The following is a 6150-nucleotide window of genomic DNA, read 5'->3' as shown; positions in this document are numbered from 1 at the left end:
CCAAGAAATAGCATTTTTTAGTTTTCCACAACCTGCAGCAATATGATCATTATTTTCTTCATAATTGCAACCTCTCGGGCAACCTGTAACCAGAGAAATTTTGCTATGAAAAAGGAATGAGTTACTAGGAATTGCTGTATTTAGAAGCCTCCACCAAAATAATTCAACCTTTGGTCTTAGTTTAACAATCTTCATCCATTTCTAGAATTTATAGTCAGCATCATTCTTCTGGATTGACTCCTGCGAGATAGCAGCAATTGACCGTCCCGTATACTTCCATTTAATTTCAATATGATCTGCTCCTTGATCAGCAAAGATAGGAATTTCTGAAATGATTCTAACGAGATCATCATTAAAAAACATCAGGAGACGTTCCAGGATCTAATTGCCATTAGAAATAAAGAAGTTAAGGCTGTGGTTTTCAATCTCCTTATTACTTACAAACGTTGGCCATTTAGAGATACTTTTGTCCAGCAACCAAGTATCATTCATCCAGTCAATAGAGTTTCCATTACTGATTTTCCATCTTACTATATTAGTAAGATACTTAGCTCCATTACATAAAATTTTCCATGTTGAAGAGCTCCCAATCTTCCTTTGATTCTTCCATAAATCATATCCATATCTAGTTCTAAGAATACAATTGTGCAAGGAGTCTTATTTAGTATAGAATTCCAAAGCAAATTTGGCCCTTAGATGACCAACTTTAGCAGCAGCCGAAAATAGCCCTCTACCTCCTTTTTATTTAGATTGACAAAGCTTCTTACAAGATACATAATGAAGCCCACTATTGTCATTATTCTTACTCCACAAGAAAGTTCTACACATTCTATCAAAATCTTTTAAGATTCACAAAGGCACCAAAGAAAGAGTAGAAAGGAAAATTGGAAGAGATAAGAAGGCAGATTTGATCAACACCATTTTACCTTCCAAGGAGATAAATTTCTTACCCCAAATGTTTAATTTATTCAATGTAACTTCCATCAGATTATTAAAATCTGATTTCATCATTCTTCTAAGAGTGAGCTTAATGCCAAGGTAGTTCATTTACTTAACAGATTTGAACTTCTAAACACCTTCAATTTCAGCCTTCCTTCTTCTATTTACTGTTTTTCCAAACATCACCATAAATTTGTTGTGATTAACCTTTTTACCCATCCAGTTGCCATAATTTTTCAAAAAATTCTTCACCTTTTTTATCTTTTTCAAGTTTGCTTCCGAAAAGACTAGAATATCATCAGAATATAATAAATGAGAAACTCTAGGAGCTTTGGAATCAATTTGAATACCAATCTTCTTACCACTTTGATAAAAGCATCGGAAAGAATTTGGGAACACAAGATGAAAAGAAAAGGAGATAGGGGACATCCTTGTCTAAACCCACCTAGCATTAATCCAATTAGATTTTTTCCCATTGATTTAAATACAAAATTTTGGATTTGATATACAACTCATAATCCAATCAGAAAATTTGATAGGGAAATTAAAGTAGAGAAGAACTTGCCTCAAAGCTTGCCAACCCATGCTGTCATAAGCCTGCTACATGTATACTTTGATTGCCAGAAAACATTTTCTTGCTTTAGAATGTCGGATTTTATTGATAACCTCTTGAGCTAAGAGAACATGATCCGACATAGATCTCCCGTTTAGAAAAGCCACTTGATCTCTAGAAATAACTTTGTGAATAACCATCTCCAATCTATAAAGCAACATTTTTGCTACCAATTTGTAAGTGGTCATACAAAGGCTAATTGGACGAAAATTTGCTGGATGAAGAGGATTCTGCAGTTTAGGAATTAAAACTATCAGAGTTTCCTTCCAATTTTGATTCATGCATCCTGACTTGAAGAAAATTTCAATTGCATTCCAGACATCTTGATGAATGATCTTCCAATAGTATTTAATAAATGAGAATATAATCCCATCGAGGCCAGGAGAGACATTTAAGCGCAAGCTGTCCACTACCAACTGGAGTTCATCCTTAGTAAAATCAGCTTCCAGTTTCCTTTGATCATTAGTTTCCAAAACAACAAAAGGTCTCGGCCAACCATTTAACATGCATTCTCTGTGTTTCCATTTAGAATTGAAAAAATCCGAGAAAACAGTTTCCACTTCCTCTGGCTGATTCGTCAATACACCATTTGCATTTGTAATATGTTTGATCCAATTAGAACTTCTTCTAGCATTAGCTAAAGAGTGAAAGAAAGCAGAATTTGCATCTCCCTCCTCCATCCATCTCACTTTGGCTCTTTGTCTCCACCAAATATTAAGCCTACCCAAAGTACAATTCATCTCACTTATTTTTGATCTAAGAATCAACAATTTAGTATCATCAAGCATTTCTTCAACCTCTTCTAATTGAAGATTAAAGATCTCTTTTTTCAAATAGTCTCTTGAAGAATTCAAAAGTTTGAATTTAGCCTTGCTCCAATAAAAAAGAGCCTTCAATGTTCTCTTAAACTTCAAGTCCAAAGAAGAAGTTTTATCACCTCCTCCAAACTTTTTCCAAGATTTTTCTACAATTGCAGTAGCTCCATGATAAGAAGCCCAAACATCTTCAAAACGAATATCTTTGTGATTAGCATTGATCGGTTTGAACACCTCCAAGATGATAGGGCAATGATCCGAAGCAATACGTGATAAGTGCTTAACCAAGGCTAACTGGATAGAATTCATTACATAAGAGTTCATAAGACATCTATCAAGTCTTTCTAGAATGCATCCTCCTCCTGATTTGTTGTTGTACCATGTAAATTTGGGTCCAACAAACCCAATTTCATGAAAGTCATTATTGCTCATAAACATCTTCATATCCTTAGCACCTTGAGAGAATACAAATATCTTTCCTCCTCTCTTTTACTCCTTGGACTAAATACAGTTGAAGTCTCCCACTATAATAGCCGGTTTATTGATAGCATTTAGTTTCTCCAACTTCTCCCATAATTCTTTTCTCTCCACCTAATTTCTGCTTCCATAAACAATGGAGACCAACCAGGCTTCACTATTAAAAACCTCTAGATTTCCTGTAACAACTTGAGCTGAAACCTCCAAAATAGTAAACGTTACAAAATCCTTCCTCCAAAGAACTAAGATACCTCCCAAAAGTCCTTCTGAAGGAACCATATAAGAGTCCCAATTTTCTCCCAGAAAATGCAAAATTTGTACATTCTCCATAGAACAAACTTTAGTTTCAACTAACCCAACAAAAAAAACATTATTATCTCTAATAAATTCCTAGAGATATAGAGCAGCCTCTCTCTTTTTGGCTCCTCTACAATTCCAAAAAGCTAGAGAAGTCATTGTTTAACCAAGGGGGAAGGGCCCCCACCTTTTTTGACTTTGCCAATCTCCATCTTTCTATTATGACTAACAATGTTACTTGATCCCAATGATTTCAATTCTTTAAGTAGTTTCACTTTTTTGCCAGAAGAATATTCATTTTCTTTCACCTCCCAGGAAGAAGGTACACCTTTATCCTCAGTGTTGATCTGCAGCTCCTGATCTTTAAGAATTCTATCCAGCTCAATTATTTCTCCATCTTCAATATCTCTACTTTCTTTATCTACCACACGCCCATTCAGGTTATAATCATCTAGCTCTGATAAAATATCAAAACTGTTTAACGTAGGTACAGGTGCAATAGAAGCTACATCCTGAGGTAAAATAGGTTGATCTGCAACCATTTCATTACTGACCAAATCTTCATTATGCTGCTCCTGCACTTTATCAATTTGCAAATCTCCTCCCAGATTAGGAATCAGTTTCTTATCTGACAATTGCACAGCTTCCTCAACCACCTTAGAGTTTTATTTAGGAACAAAAACTCTTTTATTGGTTAGCTTCTGCCTTTGAACAACTTCACTTCTCCTCCCCTTTCTTCTATAATTCACTTGAAGCCACGGCCCATAATTAGCTTCTTCAGCTGCATGCTTCAAATCCTCTGTTGCTACAGAATTGTTCTAAAACTCATCCATTCCTGCTGGAATAGAATCCATGTTGCTCTTCAAATCTTTCTTCTTAGACTCTTTGTAAATAGAAACTGTATGGCCCATCCTTCCACATTCACAACATAGTTTTGCAATACCTTCATATTTGAATTTTTGGTAAAATTTACCAGATAAACCCTCCACCCAAACTCCCAAAGGAAGTTTCTCATTCAAGGGAACTCGAACGCAAACTCTAGCATATTCTCTCCTTCCCCATTGAAATGAATTCCCATCTAGTTAGTATGGCTTACCTACTATTGAAGAAATTCTGTAGATATTGATGTCATCCCAATAATGTAATGGTAAATTTGGTAATCTTAACCAAATAGGAGCTGAAATACCATTCAAAGAGGTTGGGTAAAAAGATGTGGACCATTTATCCAAGCCCACTACATGGACTCTAACATACCATGGTCCACCAGATAGGACTTCTTCCATGGCTCTAGGATTTTCAAAAGAATAAAGCACCCAACCAGTGCCTAAACCAGTGATATAAAAATTGCCAATACTGCTCCATTGACTTCTCAAATCATTGCAAATAGTTGAGAACATAATGTTGTCCCCAAAAACCTTCACCACTAAAGCACATTTAAACTTCTTAGCATTATTAATTTCATTCTCCGAATGCAACAGAACAGAGTTACCGTCCTTAGTAAGAAAGGACCCGATATCCAATTTATTCACTTTGATATTTTGTTTTTTCTTCCATACAGAGGATTCATCTCTTTTTCCATTCAAAGGATAATGCTGAAGCCATCAACATTATCCTTTTTATATTCAACATTAACCGTGAACAGAAGGGGAAATTCTTTATTCACTTTGTCGACGTGAGACTTATCTCCTTTAGATATAATTTTCCTTATAGAATTGCAAACAGTTGGAGAAGACGGAAGGGATAATGATTTATACCCAATATTAGAGTTCTTCTTTCCCACTGACGATGAAGCTTCAAAGTTAAGAACATTATTCCCTTCATTGTGAATAGAAGATGATAAAATCATTTCCGGCTCGAAAACTCATCTTCCTTGAATACTTCCTTACCTTTTCCCAAAACAACTAGTTTTACAATGTTGTTCAGCAAGCCACCTTCCTTAATCACCAAAGGCTTCTGTTTAGGATGGCTATTAAAACCTGCTGTTGAAATCTGACCTCCCTTAAACACCTCCGACAAAGCTGACATAGGAGCATTAAATCCTCTTCTTATGTTTGCCCAGGCCTCAGATGACGCCAAACGCTTTCCTTTCTTGCTGTTTGCCCGATCCTCCGACGAGACGAAGGAGAATTGGCCAAACAAACCAAATGGGAAAATAACGGAATCGAAAAAAATTTAAAAGATCATCGGAATCCCTCCAAATTCTCAGACTTTCTCTCATTAGACTTTCTCTCACTTGATTAGTTAGGTAAATTATCATCCACACTTCCTTTAACAAATAATCTTTCTAGTAGAAAAGTGCTTAGCCTCTCATACCATGCCTTATGTGCCGATTTTAGTCCATACAAATCCTTTTTCAATTTAAACACATAATTAGGGAATTTTGAATTTTCAAGACTTGGAGGTTGCTCAACATAAACATCCTCTTATATCACCCCATTAAGAAAGGTACTCTTAACATCCATTTGAAATATTTTAAAACCTTTAAAATAGGTAAAGGCTAGTGACACCCTTATTGCTTTAAGTCTTGATACAGGGGCAAAAGTTTTTTAAAAATCAATTCCTTCTATTTAATTATACCCCTTGGCCACCAATCTTGCCTTCTTTCTAACCACTACACCAAAATTATTTATTTTATTTTTAATTCTCACTTAGTTCCAACAATACTTTGAGTTTTAAGACTTTAAATCAATTCCCAAACATCATTTCTATCAAATTGATTCAATTCTTCTTGCATGGCTAAAATCAAAAAAAATTATTCAGAAAGTGCTTGATCTATATTAGTGGGTTCAATTATTGATATAAAGGAAGAGGGGTTCACTTCTTTTCTAAGTCCATGCTTAGTTCTAATACCCTCACTTGGTTCACATAAAATCAATTCTTTAGGGTGACTCTTAGAAAATTTCCATTCTCTAGGCAATACATTCTCAATTCTAGCATTCTCTTCAAAATTAATCTTTTCAATTTCTTGGGAGATATCTTTAATATATTCTTCCTCCAACCTTGTCACTT

This window comes from Dendrobium catenatum, unplaced genomic scaffold (assembly GCF_001605985.2).
Source record: "Dendrobium catenatum unplaced genomic scaffold, ASM160598v2 fragScaff_scaffold_1220, whole genome shotgun sequence".
NCBI classification, from domain to species: domain Eukaryota; kingdom Viridiplantae; phylum Streptophyta; class Magnoliopsida; order Asparagales; family Orchidaceae; genus Dendrobium; species Dendrobium catenatum.
Note: the sequence above shows the minus strand (reverse complement) of the source record.